The following is a 23,044-nucleotide window of genomic DNA, read 5'->3' as shown; positions in this document are numbered from 1 at the left end:
TCTTCCCTCAGCCGTCTCCCCCATTCTCCACGTGCCTTCCCATCGCTTACATGTTCAATGCCCTCCCCTCTTGCTGCTCCCAGACTCCCCTTAAGTGCGCTCCAGCTGCTCTTGTCTCCCGTACCTCCAGCCCACAGGCTCCTCAAGACTGCTGCTCTGGGCTTCAGAGTCTCTTGCTGCTTGCAGCTGCACTCTCCTCTCGACAGATACCACTAATCACTCACTTCCCTCCCCCCTCCTGTTTCTTGACCCAGCTTTTAGGTACACTCTTGCTATCACAGCCTCACAAATTAAGTCAGTAATTTTCTACATTGCATAATTTCACTTATTGTCCATATTGTATTATTGCACTGTGACTCACATTTTACTTGTGGTTATAACACCCCATTAGTTGCCTCCATTTTTCTAATATACTTTGTATACCATTTTTATATAGAAGCTACCATTTTATTGTGCATTTTCTTTTGGGTATGTTTTGCATTCCACACTGTATCTAGAGTTGTTCCTATATAAAGTTAAGTTGCTTATTGATTGTACTGTATTCCATTGTGTTGAACTCCACTTACTGTACCCCACTGTTAAAACTCCCTACACTGTTCAATAAGAACCACCCCCCCATCATTGTCTATTGTAAACACCTTATACACCCCATCCCATCGCATTTCATTGTTAAATTCCCACCACTTCCTTTTCCTTTTAATAAAGAAATTAATTGGCACCCCACCTGTGTGGTAATTGCTCTCCAAGATCCCATATACCTGCAGGCAGGGACAAGTGGGATAACTTGCAGAATAAGGGATTCTCCACCAGGAGTAAAGGAATCACAATCTGGCCCCAAATGTGATGTACGTCTATGTCATGCTGTCTGGAACGGCTCACAACCATTAGTGCCTGCTTCAGGGCTGACTGTCAGAAACAGGGAGGACCCCTCAAACTGGTGGTGTGTTTTATAATTAATTAGATTTCACCAAGCTAGTACCAAATATGAACTCCTGGATCATTATACCTGTCTCACCATAGACTCACAGACAGTCCCTTTAGACTCTCCAGTCTAACTTGCTACCCAGACAAACAGGACTTAGTGATAAATGGTCCCTTACACACCAAGAAGTACACCACATTCAGATCGTTTCCAGTCCCAAGAGACCAGTCACTTACCCCAGATCAACAGTACCCTAGATCTTACATCAAAGACAAAGCCTGAAGCCAATCCTGTAATTAAGTTTATTACCTATGAAAAAGAAAAGTTATTTATCGATTAAAGCAAGCAAATACAAACACAAATGAGTTACCACCTAAATCCTAAGAGTGACAGAGTTGTAGTGATCTGTCAATTCAAAGTGTCATTCAGGGTGGACCCAAGGGGCAGCCTCTGGGGAACTCTGGCCTCAGTTTGATGTCTCTAGCCCTGTCAGAGTTCCAACAACCAAAAAGATGAAAAATTTTCCTGTGATTTTGTTTTATTTCCTTCATTCAGCTTCCAAGTCCATAGGGCAAGCTTCCTTGCATATAGTTAGTATTTCCAAGGTAGGATAGGGCATTAACCAAGCCTTTGTATTATAATGTTCCTTGGTCTATCTATTTTTGATATCTCTTCTGGATTGGGGGAGGGGGTTCCCATGCCTGGATTCACAGGTTCATAGCAAACATTTTCAAAGTTATAAAGCAATATAAGTACATATTTTCTTATAGCATGGAATACCAACATTACAAGTGAGATTAATGCATGCAGCAATTTACAAGCATTTCACAGATTCTAAACATTAAATACATTCTTATAAGACTAATACCTGTGTTGAGTAAAACTAACACAGGTGACCTAGGTCTCCAGCTATGAGTATGTTAGCTCTAAGCTAATGCCTGCAGCTTGGGCAAGAGTTGGCACCTCGTTTGCCAGCATCATGGTCTGCACGTTGCCACGCACGCTTATGCTTTTGGCTCCTATCATGACTGCAGAAGCAGAAGGAACTTCGCTGAGAGTCTCTCAGATATGTGCTTTATGGCTGTAATCATTATATGGACTTTCTTTATATATAACAGAACAATCTGTGAACCTGTACACAGTGTTGTAAATATAGAGCAACTGCTTATTAATGCTGGAGGGGAGAGATTTAGATTTAGAGTTTGAAAACCAAATGAAAGTTGTAAACCTAATAGGCCCGGGGAGCTGTCAGCTTGTTTTTAAATCAGACCTCAACCTTACTGTTGGGCTAATCATCCATGGCCGATTGATCAGGGTAGAAAGTTACCACATCTCTGTCACATTAGACAGGCGTAGCAGTTCTCTACTTAACCTCCTGCATTTTGCCAGCCGCTTCCTGGGGAGAACCAACTCACTGGAAGGTGGCATTTGGGAAGGGGGAACTAGGGTGACCAGACCGCAAATGTGAAAAATTGGGACGGGGGTGGGGGGGCAATAGGAACCTATATAAGAAAAAGACCCAAAAATCAGGACTGTCCCTATAAAATAGGGACATCTGGTCACCTTAGGGGGAACAGCAGCAGACAACCTCAGGTGTTCTTACAGTTAGGGGCCAGCATGCAGGTATGAAAACAAAGTACTAGGAAGCTGAGGGGCCAGCTGAATTTTGCATTGACCACACTGGATTTTTCCATGTATGTGCATCTCCTACATTGTGGTGTACATGTGAGAGCGTGTGTGCAGACATCTAGTCATTTATTATTACATATATGCAGGGTGTCAGATTGTGACTTATGCAATAAAACCCTGTAAAGTTAATAAATTTACAGCACAGGAGTGGCTGAAGAAGAATTTCTGTATTCAAGGCTCACCTCTAAAGAGTTTCTCATTAATTCACTTATGAAATACAAATACATTAACTATGTTTCACAAACAAATCAGTGATACTTTGCCACTGGACATAACTGTCCTCAGATAGAATCAGATCATCATGGCATTACAGAAATTAAGGAAGGAAAGAACCTATTAAATCACCTTGCTCATCTTTCCTCCTTTAAAGTAGGATGATTCCTCACAGTACATCTTCTCTAAAGTGGAGAATGAATCTTAGGCTTTGTCTATTCTGGCAAGTGAAAGACAAAACTTTTGTTGTTCAGAGGTGTTACCACCCCCTCCCTCAAACACATTCCTCCAAGACCAAAGTTTTGTCAATGACAAGCGCTGGTGTGAACAGCGCACTCCTGCCGACAATGCTAATGCCGCTGATTGGGGACAGGGGCAGCTCCAGGCCCCAGCACGCCAAGTGCGTGCTTGGGGCGGCATGCCGCAGGGGGCACTCTGCTGGTTGCCGGGAGGGCAGTGGGCAGCTCTGGTGGACCTCCCGCAGGGGTGCCTGCGGAGGGTCCGCTGGTCTGGCGGCTCTGATGGACCTCCTGCAGGCATGCCTGCGCAAGGACCCCCAAAGCCACAGGACCAGCGGACTGCGGAACCAGTGGACCATCCGCAGGCACGCCTGCAGGAGGTCCACTGGAGCCATCTGCCGCCCTCCCGGCAACCGGCAGAGCACCTCCCGGTCCACCGGAGCCGCCTGCTGCTTTCCCGCCGTGCTTGGGGTGGCAAAATGTCCAGAGCCGCCCCTGATTGGGGATGGAAGTTTTTTGTCAGCAGGAGCACTCTCTCCTGCCAACAAACAGCGACTACACTGCGTACCTTTTAGCAGCATGGATGTAGCAGCACAGCAGGTTTAAAACAAACACAAAGTATTTTTTCATGCAATGCACTGTCAACCTCTGGAACTCCTTGCCAATACTATAATGGTGTTCAAAAGGGAGCTAGATAGATTCATGGAAGATAGGTCCATCAATGGCTATTAGCCAGGATGGGCAGGAATGCTGTCCCTAACCTCTGTTTGCCAGAAGTTGGGAATGAGTGACGGGGATGGGATCACTTGATGATAACCTGTCAGTTCATTCCCTTTAGGGCACCTGCCATTGGCCACTGTCAGACAACAGGATACTGGGCTTGATGGATCTTTGGTCTGACCCAGTATGGCCATTCTTACGTGTCGCTTAAAGCTGCGTAGTGTAGACATAACCTTAGAAATTGAGTTCCTTTTCAAAGGCCCCAGTGGCAGTTGGATACTCAATGACTATTGGAAGCCAATGAGAGTTAAGCACCAAATTTCCATTTGTGCCTTTAAAAATCTTCCGCTTATTCAGTTTCAGCCCATGGATAGATGGAAATCTTTCAAGATTTTTCATAAGTGGAAAATAAGTAGGACTTGGAAGTATCTTCAGACTTAGGAATATATATCAGTTGCCAACATGGATTCTGTCTAGGCTAGTGCCAGAACACATGGGTTAGATAGCCACTGATTATTTCTAGTGAAGCTTAGGAACTGGCCAGGTGTCTCTGAGTATGTATTATATACAAATGCTCATTACCTGCATTTGGGAGCTCATTTGGGAGAAAAGATGGTCTTAGGGCTAAGACATTGGAGTGTGAGTTAGGAAACAAAGAGATCAATTTATGGGGCCAACACAAGATTTGACCGTCCTGTGGTAGTTCTCCATACTGTGAGATCTCCCATTGCTTTGTCTCCGTAGATCACTAAGGCATTAAAAAAAAAAAAAGGAGTTAGTGAAAAATTCACATATAAGTACTATGACCCTAAGAGCCCCTCAGTGCCGACTGAGTTCTGTAAACTCCTACCAGGAGTGAGACACTCATTAGAGCCTACACATTGCTGTCATAGTGTTTATCTGTAAAGAGCATTGTGTGTAATATCAAATGAAAGCTGGTGACATACTGGTCATTCACATCATTGTGTGACATATATATGGCTGGGTGTAATAAAGTATGTGTGTGTGCTGGAAATATGTTTCTTAGAATAAGTTTTGGGGCAGAGTGGATAAACAAGTTTGTCCTAGACAAAATAATGTTGCTTTGCCTGTGTCTATGGCTACATGTACACTACACGTGCTACAGTGGTACAGCTGTAGCGCTTTGGGTGAAGACACTCTAAACTAACAGCTTAATTATTCCACCTCCCACAAAAGGCGATAGCACTTAGTCAGTGAGAGAGTTTCTCCTGCCCACATAGCTGTCTACACTGGTGCTTAGGTCAGTATAATTTACATCACACAGGGGTATAAATTATTCACACCCCCAAGCAACATAAAAATTACACCGAAATAAGTTCTAGTGTAGATAAGGTCTATAATGTAAATTGAGCAGGATGATGCCAGAGACAATGGACAGTTCATTTGCACCCGAGGTAAACACCATTTATCAGGACAATGAGGAAACAGCCTGGCATCAGCCCGCTGGAGGACACTTTGCAGTCTGAACCATAGAGGGTCATTCTGATTCTTGAGACAAAGCCAATTAACTTTGGGGAATATAAGCAACAGGACATCTTGTTATCAATCATTGAGGGAACAAAGATTAGTGCTTTTTGCATCTAGGAATGGGGAAACCCCAGCTAGGAGGGCTGATGGTGCTGAGAAGCGGCTTTGGATAAGAAATGTTTTTTAGAGAAGGATTGTAACCTGGTACAGTTTAGCCAATAGAAAGCATAAATCATTCTTTTGTTTTTATTTGTCTCAGGATCATTTAAATCTTCTGTTCTTTATTTAAAAAACCTATTATTGTTTTACTATAAATTCAGCTCAGTGCTGTTATAGTAAAGTGAGGTGTGCATCCTCAGCAGAGCCAGCAGGCTGGGGTGTATTTGTCTTGTTGGCAACAGCAGATTTGGTCATTTCTGCAAACATCCACTGCTAGGGGCTGGATGCTCCCAGGAGGCGCTCTTCTCAGGGGTTCAGGAACTGGGGCACCACAGTTACCGGCCAGGCAAGGAAAGGATTGGCAGGGTTCTGAGGCATTTGATGGGCTGGCTAACAGACAGGAGTTTCAGGGAGTTGACTCTCAGTTTAGCAGCCACTCTCCTTCACTGAGGCAGAAGAGTAAACAAGTGATTTACAGTTCTGGGTGCCTCAAGAAAGTGTCACATACAAACTGCAAATGACAGACATCTTCTGATCACTACTTTGAGCTAATTTCTTAACGTTCATAAAATGCCTTTGACACAATGGAAAGTTTGCCATTTTTTAACAGCACTACGCAAACAGAATGCAGAAATAAGCAAACACCATTGTTACTAGCTTTGCTTGTTATTTTGGGGTATGCTCATTTATTAGGTGTATTTGTGGCACCTTAGAAAAACAGAAAAGCTTCAAAAACAGACTCCAAGGAGAAACTGCTGAGCTGGAATTGATATGCAAACTAGATACAATCAACTTAGGTTTGAATAGAGACTGGCAATGGCTGAGCCATTACAAATATTGAATCTATCTTCCCTTGTAAGTATTCTCACACTTCTTATCAAACTGTCTGTACTGGGCTATCTTGATTATCACTTCAAAAGTTTTTTTCTTACTTAATTGGCCTCTCAGAGTTGGTAAGACAACTCCCACCTTTTCATGCTCTCTGTATATCTCCTCAATATATAATCCATTCTATGCATCCGAAGAAGATGTGCTGTAGCCCACGAAAGCTTATGCTCAAATACATTTGTTAATTTCTAAGGTGCCACAAGCACTCCTGTTCTTTTTGCGGATACAGACTAACACGGATGCTGCTCTGAAACCTATAATTTATCAGGGTTACTCTTTGGGGGAGGGAGGAGAAGGGGGTTGTACTTCTATCAATGCACTGCTTGTGTCACTTGTGTTCTCATACTGAGCTCTACTTCTCTCTGCTGCAAGTTCCCTTCCAATGGAGCTATCCTGCAGGAGCTAGGTTCCCCCAGCCCCAGAAGCAGACAAATACACACTAACAGAGCGTGTCTGAGAGGACCAGGTTAATCTGCACTCCCAAGCTGACCCCTTATATGTCCCTGGACACAGCACACTGGGTTGAACAGCACCTCCAAGCGATCACCCTTATATGCCATCGGTACCATACCAGAATAGAGCATGCCTGAGCAGGCTGGGTTGAGCAGCACTTCCAAGCTGCCACCCTCATATGTCCCTAGTTCAGCATGTCCCTATCCCCACTTTCATGTTACAATTGTTCTGGTAGTAACCTACTTGATGAGCAAACTCCACAGGAATTTTGGGCACTGCAGGGATCTTTAGCTTAGGTATGAGGAGCATTGCTGCAGAGCGAATGGAGAAAACAAAACAAAAAACACCCACAAGAGAGAGAAGCAACCAGCTTAATCATGAAAGTTATTTGTTGCCCAGTAATAACCATAGGGGAGCCAAACAAACAAACCAGTTTTAAATTTAACTTAAAATTTGATTAAAAAGGTTTACAAAACTATAACTGATCACACAAGTCAGTGTCAGAAGGAGAGGGAGCGAGAGTGAGCGAGCACACTGGGTTCTCACCACTCCGTGAAGCTTGAATTGATCAGGGGTCCCAGGTGATGGTGGTAGTTGAGGATCCGGAGTGCTGGAGACAGGCACAGCCCCCAGCATGATCAGTCAGAAGAAGATGACGTCTCAATGGAACTGATGCAGATTTTGGATCCAGGCATCAGAACGCTTACTTGAGCATGGATAGGGGTTTTTGTAGAGAAACAATGGTTCAAGGGAGAACACTAGATGTACTTATGTTTAAACAAGGGAGATAACAGTTGTTTTGTTCAGGCTAGACATGGGCGCTGATCATTCCTGACTTTGGGCCATGTTCCTTGGAAGGAGCCCACAGTGCAATTAGGGAGCTTCAGTATTTTGGATACCAATAAAGGATTAATTACTAGAACTGGTCTGATAACTACTGAGCTGGGTGTGTGCAGGTGTGGGTTCATTAACATCTGGAGCAGAGATCCCCCATCATGCAGTGCTTCCCTGCTTTTTCTGGTTCCAGAGTTCTGTCCGGTTCTTGCCTTGGAATCTCTGCTTTCCATTCTGTATGCTAATGGACATGCCTCTCTGTCCCATCTTTGATGCAAATGAGGCTAGGGAAGCTTCCTTAATCCTGTCATCCTTATCCCAGGGGTTTAGGTGTCTCCCCCACTGCCTTTTCATTGCTTTTTGTAAGTCTTTCTTCTAATGAAGATTTGGTTCAGGCAGAAGCTGGGGGGGTCTTTTGTGTGACAGGCTGGGTACTGCACTCTGGGTCTCCAAGAACATAGAGCTGCTAGGTAACACCATTTCCAAGCACTAGTTTGCAAGGCAGGTACTAGATCCTTAAATGATTTGACCTTTACTATAGACTATACTTGTCAAGGCTGAATCCCCAGTCTGCCACTCTGAGCACAGAAAGTGGGGGCCCACAAAGGTTTTAAAAATTAATTCTTGTCACTCTAGGCTTGTATTAAACTCCCAAGGTTACAGCTTTTCTCTGACCTTTTGCCACCACCCAAATGCCAAAAAAACAAAACAAAAACAAAAACTCTTGGACCCAGGAAGGAGCACTTGGAAATTCCTCCCTGTGGCATACCCTCAAGCCCTTTCAACACCCCTCCCCCTGCCCCCAGGGAAGAGCTGAGAAAGAAAACAAAGGAAATTAGCTGTTGCTACCAGCTAATCAAACAACATGCACAAACCAATGAGGACACCAAAAATTCAATCCTATTCTTAAAAAAAGGTAAATTTTTTTAAAAACAAAAAGAAAAAATACATCTGGAATTTAAGCTTTTGCTAGATTTTAAAAGAGCTATTCCAAAAATTAACCACCCAAAATAGCTTTCTTGAGAGTTCAGCTTAAAGGTTACAAGCAAACAAAAGCCTCTGGGGTTAGCACAGAGGAGATCCACAAACCAAAATAAAGAAATAAACCTGAATGCATCTATCTAAACATTCCTAATTTACTGACATATTTGAGAGGGTTCAGATAAGTAATTCTAGGTATGATCTGGTGATTTCTCATACCTGGCTTAAAGCTTTACACAGCATTCCTGCTTATAGCATTGCTGCTCCAGGTCTCCCTCTCCAGAGAACAGACAAAGGGGAAGATTATTTCCCAATTTTAAACAGTTCTAGACTTCCCATTGGCTCTTTTGGTCAGGTGCCCACTCCTTTCCTTTTCCCTGTGGGCTTGTTAACACTTTACAGGTAAAGCAAGCAGAGAACAGACACCAAGAGGGATTTTATAGCTAACTGGCTGGCTAGGCATCCATAAAAGAGAGCTACCCCCGCTTCATTTATCACGATGCTCTTACAGAATTTTAAAAAAATGACATCTCTCACTGTTAGTTGCTCTGTAACCATTGAACCATTACAAGAAGCAGGCTGCACTGTGCTGTCTCTTTGAAGGCAAGCTTAATTTTATTGCTTCAATAGCACAGGCTAACGATCCAGCACTGGCTTTCTGTGCTGGACAATGGCTCTATTTTACACCACCAGAGGTCCTCTTTTGTACCCTCTATTACATTTCTTTCAGCCTTCAGGGATTTGTTTTTGAGGGATCAAGCACAAATCCCTGTTGATATACTATAAACAAGCAGTCCCACAAAATCTCCCTGAATCTATCCTAGGGTATGTCTACACTGCAATTAAAAATGCACGGGTAGCTCATGTCAGCTGAGTCAGGCTTGAGGGGCTCAGGCTAAGGGGGGCTGTTTAATTGCAGTGTAGATATTCAGGCTTGGGCTAGAGCCCAAACTCTGGGGACCCTCCCACCCCATAGGGTCCCCAGAACTTGGGCTGCAGCCCAAACATCTACCCTGCAATTAAATGGCCTCTTAGCCCTAGTCAGCTGGCATGAGTCAGCCATGGGTTTCTAATTGCAGTGTAGGTCTACCCCTTGTCTCTCATACAATGATCTGAGCCAGTGGGATTTTCCTTAACACACAGCACAGCCTGGGTGCTGAGCATTTCCTCATCCAAACAATATTTACAATTAGCAGGCTTTTTTCTTCTGCTTGACAAGAGCGTTTCCTTCCATGGTTTATCGAGTGAATAATGTGCATTTATAATTAGGTTTTTAAATGCATATTAAAGACCTAATTGACTGTAGCAGCCTTTTGGGAGGCACTTTACAACTGTCTCCTGTCAATACATATTTAGGCATATAATAAAATTCCTCCAGGGATTTCTTGCTGCACTGACCATGATCCAAGATTTAAAACAACATGGCCACTTTAAAGGACTAAAGAAACACACATAACAGCAAGAGGAATTAGTCTTGATTATACGTGAATTACACATCATTATTTTTAACCTCATGATTGCTTAATCCCCTGCAATTTCCACACCATAGTTTTAGTTAGATTTCAGAATGTCCCTGGCTTTGTGGTGATGGATCCTAGTCAAGTGCCCTTTTCATTAGGGAAAAATCCTGGCCCTAACAAAGTCAATAGCAAAACAGGTTTCAGAGTAGCAGCCGTGTTAGTCTGTATGCGCAAAAAGAACAGGAGTACTTGTGGGACCTTACAGACTAACAAATGTATTTGAGCATAAGCTTTTGTGGGCTACAGCCCACTTCTTCGGATGCAAAACAGACTTCAGTAAGGCCAGGAATCAGGGCCGGCCTTAGGATTTATGGTGCCCTAGGCGAAATTATTAAACTGGTGCCCCTGTGCCTGATCTGCTCTTAGCAACACAAACATAAGCTTACAGTACTGGAAAACTTGCCACATTCACGTTATTAAAACCAGTTTAACTTAATGAAGCACACTGTAATGCTGATGGACTAGCACTAAAGAAGCAGCACTATAGAAAAAATTCTAATTTGACAGAATGATGCAAATAATATATTTTTTTTAATTTATCAAAATTTTATTGGAAATTTCTATGAAGAGGTATTGAAACAAGGATTAGTTTTTAATTAAAAGCAATCTTTCTGGCTTTTTTGGCTGCAAGATCAGGAATAATGTCATCGTAAGACAAAGACAAAGTCATGTCTTGTTCGATTGCAAGAATAGCAAGACCAGTTAAGCGTTCCTGACTCATTGTAGAGCGGAGATAGTTTTTAATGAGCTTCAGTTTTGAGAAACTCCGTTCTCCTGAGGCTTCTGTTACAGGAATTGTCAGTAGAATACGAGTGGCAATGTCCACATTAGGATATATGTCAACAAGTTTGCGGGTATGAATAAACTGTACAATGTCCATCATCGATTTTGCATGTGGCAACATTGATGACAGTGTACTCAATTCTTCATACAGCTCAGCTCCATTTAAATCAAAACTATTACTGTGCTTCAGGAGGCTCTCTAGGTTCTTGCACTTGTCATTAGTTGCTCTTGTTTTCCTATTTCGTTGAATTTAGTTATGTCATACAAAAATCCAAACTGTTCATGGTGTACTTGCAAGGTATTAAACCTTTCATCAACAGCAGATACTGCTTTATCCATCACAACATTAAAAAATTCAACCTCAAATTTCTTTTCTGGATCGTCTATGGGCATGATCTGCTGTACAGATTCTTCACAAAGAAGTGTCCCTGGCCTTTTTAACTCATATTAACTATGTATTTACTGTATGAAAGTTGGAGAAAACATTGTGAAAACATAAAACATTGGCTGCCCAACTTCTGGGCTGGCAAAAGTTATACTGACTCACAGGGAAAAAAAAAAAAAAGCAGGAGAATCTTAGTACAACATATGGTCACTCTATACCAGGGGTTGGCAACCTTTCAGAAGTGGTGTGCCAAGTTCACTGTAATTTAAGGTTTCTCGTGCCAGTAATACATTTTAATGTTTGTAGAAGGTTTCTCTCTATGTCTATATTATATAAATAAACTATTGTTATTATCTGAGGTCTTGGCCACCGGTCCTGCTCAGGCCACTGCCAGCTGAGTAAATGAAATCCCAAACCGGCAGCGGGCTGGTGGCTGGAACCCTAGACAAGGATCCCAGGCCCTGCTCAGCCCGCTGCTGGTCTGGGGTTCTAATCACCAACTCCTGCCAGCCAGGATCCCGGCCGCCAACCCCCTCTCAGCCCGCTATCAGCCTGGGATTCTGCTCACCCAGGCTGGCAGGAGGCAGAGTGGGGCCGACGGCTGAGCTCCTGACTGGCAAGGGGCCGGCAGCCGGAACCCCGGAGTAGCAGTAGGCTGAGTGCTGCTGGCACCCCAGACTGGCAGCAGACTGAGCCACTCAACCCCCCCACCGGCCCTGCTCAGCCCGCCACCAGCCCACTCAGCCCGCTGCCGGCTGAGTGAATGGAACCCCAGGCTGACAGCAGGTTAAGTGGTTCAGCTGGCCTGCTCAGCCCACTGCCAGCCTGGGGTTCCTTGGGGGTCCCCAGGCCAGCAGCAGGTGCTGAGTGGGGCTGATGGCTGGTATCCCAGCTGGCAATAGGGCAGCAGCCAGAACCCCAGAGCAGTGATGGGCTGAGCCGCTCAGCCTGCTGCTGCATACCATCAAAAATCAGCTCACCTGCCACCTTTGACACGTGTGCCGTAGGTTGCCGACCCCTGCTTTATACACTAGTAAGGAGATGAGCATATTACAGTTGTTAGAGGGCTCTTATCAGGAGTAACAGGCTATAGGAAAGTCAGTCAACATTTTTTGTTTCTCTGATGAAAACTGGCCCACTCCCTGCCTCAAACCAAACCTGTCACTAACAATTGTCAACAACTTAATTTTCTGTTTTTGGTTAAGATATTGATTTTTTTTTTTTAAAAAATATTGAAATTGGATTCAGGATTGTTAGCAAGAATTTTTGGCAAACAAAGTTGTTAAATGACAATCTAAATGGCAACACAGTACTGCTTTCATGCTTGGCTCACCCCCCAGCCTGCTGGTCCAACAGCTGCAGTAGAGGAGGAGATAGGTGGAAAACTGCAGGACCCCAAAATCCACCTCTTGGGGTGCAGAGTGGCAACAGCAGCAGCAAACCCTCAGGCCCAATCACACACCAATGGGCACCACCACCAGCCTTACGGACCATGGTGAAGTTAGCACAGCATCTGATCTCAGGGACGGGGCACCCATGGAGCCACAGCAGCTCATCCTGCCCTGTGCAGCTCCCCCCGGATGAGATGGATCGCTGGCAGCTGCCAGCCCGGGGGAGAGGCGCTCCCCAGCTAGGGTGGCCAGATCCAGATGTCCTGATTTTATAAGGCCAGTCCCGATATTTGGGGCTTTGTCTTATATAGGCACCAATTACCCCCACCTAGAGTGACCAGACAGCAAGTGTGAAAAATCAGGACAGGGATGGGGGTGTGTGTAAAAGGAGCCTATATAAGAAAAAGACCCCAAAATTGGGACTGTCCCTATAAAATAGGGATATCTGATCGCTGTACCCCAATCCCCTATCCTGATTTTTCACACATCTGACTAACCCCAGCCAAGCCCTGTGTGACATTCCAATCCTGGCTGCCTGCCGAGGAAGTGAGTTACTTTCACTTTCATTCCTCAGCAGGCAGCCAGCCAGCCTCCCCTCCCCCCACCTACCCCCAGCACCTCACCCAACCCAATCCTGACGGAGGGGAAGGAGGAGAGAGAGAGGGCTGCTCCTGGGGAGGAGGGAGAAAGGAGGGGGTGCTCCATGGGGCTGGGGGGAGAAGAATGGATGTTATGGGAGACAACAAAGGATACTGGTTCCAGAGCCACAGAGCCTGCCTCACCTGACCTCAGCCGGGGGAAAGAGTCACACTCACAGGTGAGCTCCTTCCCCAACTCCTACTCCCTCCCCTTCCCAGAGACCCCCGCAGCCAATCCCATTCCTCAGACTGTGCTGCATTCGGCTCTCTCTAGGACCCAGCAGCCCTGCTTCTACACTGTCTGGGCTGCCTGCAGAGTGGTGCCCCCAGGCAGAGTGAGGCCCTATGCGGCTGCCTATTCTGCCTATGCCTAAGGACGGCCCTGGCAGGAATTCATCCCAGGCGTAGAAGGAAGTTACACAAGGATGTCCATTCAGAGGGAAACTAACTAGGATACCAATCAGTTACTTTTTTGCAGCCCTTCCTTTCCTGTTTGAAGTGCTAGCACCCTGATCCTATTGATCATCCAGAGACAATTATAATTATCATTGGTCTATTTGTGTATTTAGGTGCATTTTATCAATCCAACTAAACACGAGGTGGAAAGGAGGGTGTGGGGAGAGAATGAAGGAAGAGAAGCTAGCAGAAGTAATCAGAAGCTGTTGTTCTAATACTGTTGCTTCTTCTCAATCCAATAAAAGTCATTTTCCTCCCTTCTCCCCCAACCCACAAATTAGACAGAATACAAAAGCACGTTTTGTTGGATCACTTCTAAGCATGTAGGAGTCCAGCAGGCTGCCATCCAATGCAATTTATTCGCACCTGTTAAATTATACACTAAACAAAATAGGTTGGGGGATATTTTGGTACAACTATATTTTTTTTAAACAAAATCCATAGGGGAAATCCATTAGTAACACCAGAGCTGTGGCCTTGTCCAATAGACTATTACTCCCTATGTTTCCTAAAATGATTGAGAGGAGTGAGACTACTACATTTAGCACCTGTACGGTGACCATATATCCCATTTTGGCCAGGACAGTCTCTTTTTTTAAATCCTATTCTAGTCGTTAACTTTATTATTATTTTTTATGTGCAAAAAATGGGCATTTGTCCCATTTGCTCTTGCCAACTTGATGAGTTTGCAAGAGCAAACGGGACAAATGCCCAGTTATATCAAAAAAGTAGGGTGCAGGACAGAGGAATGTGTGTGTGTGTGTGTGTGTGTGAGCAGAGATGACAGCCCCATGAGGGGGTTGGGTGGGTAGGTAGGGCTGGGGGATAGGGGAGACAGGCAGTGTTCCCTGGCATGCAGGGGACCTCAGGCAAGAGTGGGCAAACTACAGTTTGGGGACTGGATCTGGTCCACCAGCCATTTTAATCCGGCCCTCTAATTCCCACTGGGGAGCCGGGTCTGGGGCTTGCCCCACTCAGGTGCTCCAGTTGGGAAGCAGGGTTGTAGGCCGCTCCACGCGGCTGCTGGAAGCAGCAGCATGTCCTCCCTCCAGCTCCTATGCAAAGGGACAGCCAAGGGGCTCCACCCCACATGCTGCCTCTGCCCCAAGCACTGCCCCCGCAGCTCCCATTGGCTGGGAACTGCGGGCAATGGGAGCTGCAGGGGAGTCGCCTGCAGACAGGCCAGCACGCAGAGCCACCTAGCCACCTAGCCACACCTCTGTATAGGAGCCAGAGCAGGGACATGCCGCTGCTTCCGGAAGCCACTTGAGATAAGCACTGCCCCGAGCCTGCACCCCCACCACCCTGCAGAACCCCCATGTTCCCTGCACCAGCCCAGAGCCCCCTCTTGCACCCTGAATTCCTCATTTCTGGCCCCACCAAGGAGCCCACACCCCCAGCCGGAGCCCTCACCCCCCTCACACACACTGCAACGCCAATCTCATGAGCATTCATGGCCCACCATGGAATTTCTACTCTGAGATGTGGCCCTTAGGCCACAAAGTTGCCCACCCCTGCCCTATGTGATATTCTGGCAAAGTGATCCATATGCATAGTGTATCTGGGCCACATTTTGGAAACAGAACTATGGTGCAGATTCTGTTCCTACTTACATCAGCTCAAATCCAGACTACCTTCAGTGGAGTAACTCCAGATTCATACAGATGTAAATGAGAACAGACTTTGACAGTCAGTCAAATTAGGCATCTGCTGAGCCTGGTCCTATCATCTTAAAACGTGTACTTATTTTTCCTCTTGAATTAGAAAGCTAGTCTCTGATGTGGCCTTTGAAAGAATAAACCAGGATCACTCAAGCACTTACTACTGAAAGAAGTGTACATACCCAACAGACGTACACTCTAATGAACACTGCATTGTTCATGTTATGGTGCTTTCAGGGGTTGGTCTGCAGAAGGATAGAAACAAATGGAACCCTTTTCAATTATCTACTTGTGCCTAGCTTTGACTATCATGGGCTATTACGCTGCATGAATTTTGCCCTTGTGTCCTTTTCTTTTTTCTCCACCTGCTTCCTTTCCGTTTTTGTCTTTTTAAACTTCTGGGATGGGCAGCTGATCTCAGCTGTTGACTATTTCATGCTGCTTTCTTCAATGTTTCTCTCCAGGCACTTGCTCCTGTTATACAAACGTGACTGCTGTTTCTGGCCAAAATCTGTTTGTGTTTATCTCCCCCTCAATTTAGTTTTTAATACGAATTTTAACTCAGTGCTATAGAGAAGAGGCTGATTGACAACCCCACAGCCCAGAGACTCCCTACCAGTTTGCCTCAGTTCTAACAAACAAAGTACAGCCAACTCTAGTGCAGAGTGAAGTTCAGTCATGGCTCATTCAATCCTTGGTCTCTCTCCTGAGCTTGTCAACAAGGGGATTGTGTGTGTTCAGATCTGCTGTGGTCAATGCCCCCAGGTGGTCATTAATTCAAAAGAAAGGTCATCCACATGTGATTATCACCACATTGCCCAATGGCAGTGCTTAAAGACGGTTAAAAATTAAAAAAAATTTCAAGACACTTTTTTTTTGGTCAAGGAAAAAAAGCCCCCACCTCAGGTGCACATGCACACACACAGTTTTTTTTTTTCCAAGAAACAAATCAACAACAACAAAAAAAAACAACACTTTTTTGGGGCAGGGGAGTTTCTTCACCCACAAAAGTAAAATAGTCAGAAAAAGTAATTTAAGAATTTTCAAAACAATAGTATTCACGTTTTCTGTATACATTGCCAAACAAAAAAACCAAACCAAAACAACCAAATTTCTGTTGCAGGTTTTCAATGACTGATACTTGTCTTTTTTCTGACCACCTCTATTGGGGAGTAGTAAATATCCATCAGGAAACAAAATATTTATTCCATCCCAGAATTAAAAATATTCCCCATTGTTCCATTTCTCAGCCTCAGAGGAAAAAGTCTAAGAAAGGAAGTTGTGCTAAGAGGCTTTTGAACATAGAATGAAGCCATCCAATATGGATTTTCCCAGCAGTTTCATAAAATCCATTTACCAGTACAACTGAAAGATTTTTTTAAAATGCTTCAGTTTACTGCATATCAATAAGCAAATGCATCTTATGCCAATATACAGCCCATTTAGTAAGGACAGAGACACTGGAAATGGCCAGTGCAGTTTCACAGTCCAAGCAGAAAGAACTGTAGAAGGAAACAAGAATAAAGAGGATGAAAAATATAACATGGTCTCCCTACCTCTAGTCCCTGTTTTTATTCCAGGGCATTCCACTTCCCTGTATATTTTCTAAAGCACTCTTATATCTCACTGATCTATGTGATACCCCCTTGTCTCCTTTGCCCACTTTAGATACTCTGGGCCAGACTCTCAGTGTAAATCAGCACATGTCTGTTGAAAACAGTGAAACTCTGACACACTGACTGAATCCAGATTATTGCGTGTGTTTGCGGGGGTGGGGGGCAAGAGAAGAGATATCACCCTGGCCACTTTACAATACCTTGCTGTAGTAGCTTCCACCACGTCTGCCCACATGCAGCCTTCCAGCATGCAAGCCACACTCAGAGTGTAACTGCAACCTACCAGCTACACCTTGACACTCACCAGCCTTGGCTATACTGCAGGGTGACCCCAAAACACCCACAGTCCTGCATTTCCACCCTCCAGAACTGTACATCCTGTACTGCCCAGCCCCTCCTAGATAATACAAATACTGTAATGGAATAAGGCTAATGGAATAAACTGGCATGTTATTCCTGTAACTAGTTTCCCCAGACATTTCAATTTAAACCCATTGGATTAGACAAAATAGTAAAACAGTTTCACTACAGAGAGAAAGATTTTGAGTGAGTATATGTAATGAGTCATAAGAGTCAGAAATGGTTAAAAGAAAAATAAAGATAAGACTTACTAGTATCTACCAAAGAAACCAAGAGAGTTAAAAGCTAGCTTTCTCAGCACATTTCTAGTAAGGCAGAAGTTCTCAAACTGTGTGTCGGGACCCCAAAGGAAGTCGCAACCCTGTCTTAATGGGGTTGCCAAGGTTGGCATTAGATTTGCTGGGGCATGTGGCTGAAGCTCAAAGGCTTCAGCCCTGGGCGGTGGGGCTCAGGCTACAAGTCTCCCAACCATGGCTGAAACCCTTGGGCTTCAACTTTGCCCCCCCCCATCAAGGGCAGTGGGGACTCAGGCTTCAGTTCCTTCCCAGTCTGGGGGTCATGTATTACTTTATTTTATTTATTTTGGGGGGGGGGAGTGAGGTCAGAAAGAGGCTGTGGTGCAAAGGTTACTGACCAAACTCTTCAAGTCAGAACCCCTCCAGCCTGAAGTCCAATGCATGTTTCCTTTTATCCTCTGAGGTGCAGAGAATGTGATGGACAGGGAGAGAGGGGCATGCCTTGGGGTGTCTCTTACACCGCTTTATATAGTTTCAGACCCCCCTTGAAAAACATTTCCAGCTGAGACCCAGGAGCCAGAGAGTTTATGTAAATATGTCCTTTTGTTTCTTCCTCCACTTGTTTAAATTCCCTCTTCCCCCCCTTCTGCTTGAGAATGGTTTACTGCTGAAATGAAAATGAAGGCAAGCACACATTCCTGCCTTTGTTTGGGCCAAACCTGTTTGCCAACATCAGTTTGGGCAGGGCTGTGGGGCTTGGCACATGTGTTCCCACCACCATACAGGGGGAATCTTATGGCTTCACATACAGTGTTGCCATATATATTTCATCAGGACAATACTGCTCAACAAATTATGTGCTTTCAAATGCTACCTTACAAGGCATACCTTGTACGAAGCTTACAATAGTGTGTAGACTGTAAATACAAAGGTGTATTTAGTCACAGAAACTTCCTCCATTTCCAGCTGCTGAGGATCTGGCCCTTGGTGCCAGATGTTGGGCTGCCCCATATGCCTAGAGTAGCTTGTTACTCAAGCATCTCCTTTCAAAAAGCTTTTTAAAATTCCATCTCATACACTTTGTTTTCTTCTTTTCTCTCTCTCTCTGTCTTAAAAAAAAAAAAAAAAAGGCAAATTTGGAGAGGTGTTAATATTCTTCAGTCAATGTGTATTATACTGCACCTCATCTACTGTGCCTTGGGGCAGGGACCCAGTATCTGTTTGGAATGTATCATGTATCACACTGTGACTGATACATTGGCAGAGTCATGTAAATAAATAGCCCATGCCTTAGGTCACCATACAGCTTGCATGCTGAATACCTGTAAGGCAGATTAGTGGCTGTATACCCAACAGCCAGCACTAGACACTGTCATTAGCTGCATCAGACCCTATAAAAGTTTCCATGCCTTCTTTCAGTATACAATTCCTTCTGTAGCTTACTTATTTAGTCATCATCTCCAAAACACTTATAGGAGCCGAGGGCTGCCTGCAAGCAGAACCATTTTAAATGGTGGCATCAGACAGAAAGCTGTTGGTTTGTAGAAGCTATAGCTCCTAAAAACAGTTGCTCAGCCCTCTCTTGCCACCTGCGGAGAGGAGGATATTATTTAAGCTGAATTTGCCCAGCAATGCAGTCACCCATGTTAGTAAAGAGCATGTATATCATGTCTGTGCCCTGCAATATTGACTTAAAACAGACAGCCATTTCCTCTTGAGCTTTTGTACTTGCCCTATGAGGTACAGCGTGTTACTGCGGCTGGCAGGGGCAGCCCTTTAGGCTGTTAACCTCTGCAGCCTTGTCTCATTCTCACCAATTGCAGATTACAATACCAATCCCTATGCCTACAGGCAAGCTTCACTTGCTGAGGATGATGTTGAGAAGCATGACCTTTTCCATCTCTAATTGCCATGGCCTTGAGAAGCCCAGCCTATGGCAAAGTGGTGGCTCATGGCAGAGCATTACATCTTTGCAAGGAATTGCTATTTTGTGATCTAACAGCTTGTATGTTAAGTGTATGGGGTCAATGCATTCAATTGGCAGGCCAAGGGAAATTGGAGCTGGAAGAGATGAAGTAATAGCACCATGACCATTGATTGCTTCTAGCAGCTAGATCAATTGGCCAGACACTGAGATGGTACTGTGCTAGCAGGATCGATGGATGCACTTTACATGGAGGAATGTGCAACAGGGTAAATTGGATATTAGACAAAACAGAATCCAGCAGGGTGAGCAATTCTGTTCTAGCTATGAGAATAAGCTAGATGGATAAGAGTCGGGGGGAGGGGCAGCAGTGAAAGAAGAGAGGGAGGAGTCTGGTGGAAGGGATTAAAAAAAAAAAAAAGTTTCCAACCATAGTACTGGGAAAATAAACTAAAAACAGAATACCTTGGGGGTAAAATAGTTTTGCCCTCAAAGATGCTCTCAGTATCTGGAAATGCTGCAAACCAAATCAGCATGCAACTTTCTCTGCTTCTGGTGTTTAACAGAAAAATCACAACGTCTGAACAAGCCCAGGCTTTGAGGAAGTTCTGGATCGGTATTGTGAGAAATGGGCCCCATCACTATGCAAAATGTGTATTGTGATGTGCAGACTAAGTGCCTTTATCTGAAGAGAAATTGAAGAGATAGTTTAGAAAAGAGACATACAAGATAATGGGTGCCATAGAAAATTTGGCTCAGAAACTTTAGTTCACTCTGTGTCATAATACATGAACAAGGAGATATTCAGTGAAGCCCAAAGATGGAAATTCAAAAAAACAGATAAAAGGAAACTAGCCAGACAGTCCCAGTCTATACTCATGCTGGCTGCCGCTGCTTCGTTTCCTCCCTTGGGCTCCTCAATAATCCCACAAAGCTTCTGTCTAATAAACAAGCCCCTGAAAGGGTGGTATTAACGAAGTTCAAAATGTAAACACATTCCCTTTGGTGGTATGCCCGCCTGACTGGATCCCTCAGAGTTCCAAATAATATCCACCACCACCACAACACAAAGTTCATATGTTTAACTGTGGTGTCTCCTGCTAGTCACGGGCTCCACCCTGTGACAGAACCAAGTTTCCATACAATACAAAATTAGCAGATGGAATTCATTGCCACAAGATATCATTAAACCAAGTGCTTAGCAGGATTCAAGAGAGGATTAAATGTTTATATCAAGTAGAACAGAATTAGAATAGCAAATATTAAAAATATAAACAAGAGTTTTGAAAGAAAAATCTCATGGTTCAAGACATACGCCAGCCACAAATTAACAGGGGTTCACTGGAAACTTTTCCTGGGGACAGGATATTCTCTAACTTGGACTTTTCGCTGATGATAGTTGCATCTTCCTCTGAAGCAGATGCTGGTCACTTTCAGAAACTGGATTCCGAACGAGATGGACCATGAGTCTGAACCAGTCTGGCAGTTCCCACATTCATCTCCTCTGTAGTTGGATTTCCAGTTATAGCAGTGGAAAACTGCACCACCACTCACATGAAGAAAAGAAACACAGCAGATTTAGGAATTTAACTGCTCAGAATTCACTAGGAGAAACAAGCCCTTTAATCTGAATTAAAAAACTTCTCTGAACCTTTACCCTATCCTTCCATCCTTTGAGGTTTAAAAAGTTCAAGGTTTTTGTTTATTTATTTAAAATATAAAACTCGTCTCATAAACTCCTAGATCCAAGTACACTTTAATTTGAGGGAAATTGAGATCAACAGCCAGGTTGGAATCTGAACTTCATGGCTGATACTTATCTACACATATGAGCCAAAACTCTCGATCAGCACCTCTCTAAAACGTTGGAATCCAAAACTATGGGTAGACTTTTCAAGCCACCTCTACAAAGAGCATACAGGTTGTAACACTGCCACATATGCAGAACAATAGGTACTTAAGGTCATAATGTAGAAGAGTGGCCTGTGACTTTAGTTGCCCAATTTGACACAAAGCTTGAGTGGCTCTCAGATAAATACCTCAATACTAAAAATGGTCAGGAAATTTATTTCCTGTGAAAAAAATTTCCAACTCAAAATTTAAATTTAAAATTTAAATATTTGTGCCAAGCGAATTTCAAAGTCCCAGGTATAACTGTTCCAATCAGAACCAGAAGCAAGAGGCAGAAATGACCAATCAGAACCATCAACATTAGATAGAGTAGCAAGTATCAAATCCTTGCAGAGAACTAGTTAAGGTTGATCCATACAGTAAATTCAAGGAAGCCATGATCTGCTCTTGGATATTCCTTAGGGAAAGGTTTGATTCATCCAACATGTTATTTGTGGAGAATTATTCACTCAACTCACATTAAAGGAAGCTTCCCCTACTGTTGCCTTCCCTATAGCTGTTCTGTAGTTAAACACTAGGTTTCATTCTCCGTGGAGGTGTAGCCAGCACTTTTAAGTGAATTTAGTACCACTGAAAGAAGTTTGGGGAGTTTATTTTAAATGCAATCTGTCAGCAGTCAACATTTCAAGGTTTCCCCCTCTCCCCTCACAAGCAAAGATAAGATGAATATTTTTAAACCTCTTTTTAAGAGTGAATTGGTTCTTTTTCAGATGAACTCCTTTAAAATGGAATAATTAAGGGCTGTATTTTGCCTAGACTCACTTAATATTCAGAGCAGCTTCTTGAAGAGATTTATTAGAGGTACCCTCACCTGGTTTGACAGGTGCATGTACACAAAGCTCTTACCTTCTCTGGCTTCCAGTGCCAACAAACCGAGCTATGCCTTTTAAAAAACCACACACACTAAATTACACAATATTAATTACAACTAGCAAAGACAAGTTCTATTGCTGCTACTTACAATTGACAAACAGCGCATGAGAGTCATGGACAATTAGTCATTAAAGGACCCATCTAATGCCATTCAGGCCACATGACAGCTATAGCACTTAAGCCTTCAGCTATAGCAAGCATTACTTAAAGCTTATTTGCTTGTATGTATATGAAGCTGTCAGGGCAGACTTTAAAATTCACAACAAGGAAGCAAATGTTGCCAATCTTGAGTTCACTGAAGAATAAATAATAGACTCTTAAAAATATATATATATATATATATATATATATACTCGAGAGAATTTAGGAATGGTTTATAGTGCCAAGTAGTCATCTCCGCAGAGTTAATCCCTATTTGTCCACAAGGAAGGTACAATACAATAAGAAGGAGCATAAGCTTACCCAAAAGCACACCAAGCCAGTTTGCCTTAGCCGTGACCTGAAACAAATGTTTCCAGAGCAGAAAGAGGAGCTGAGTTTCTGAAGCCTGTTCATTCCTTGGCTATTCTGCTGCTACTGTTTACACAGAGGCAATTAGCACCAGCTCTGGTGGTAAACAGGCATCCACATCACACAAAACTAATGGGGACTGGACTGCAATACTAGCTACTCATTGCACACGTGCCGGTAAACAGAAATGGGGT

The sequence above is a fragment of the Gopherus flavomarginatus genome, chromosome 4 (assembly GCF_025201925.1).
Source record: "Gopherus flavomarginatus isolate rGopFla2 chromosome 4, rGopFla2.mat.asm, whole genome shotgun sequence".
NCBI lineage: Eukaryota > Metazoa > Chordata > Testudines > Testudinidae > Gopherus > Gopherus flavomarginatus.
This window is presented reverse-complemented; position numbering follows the sequence as displayed.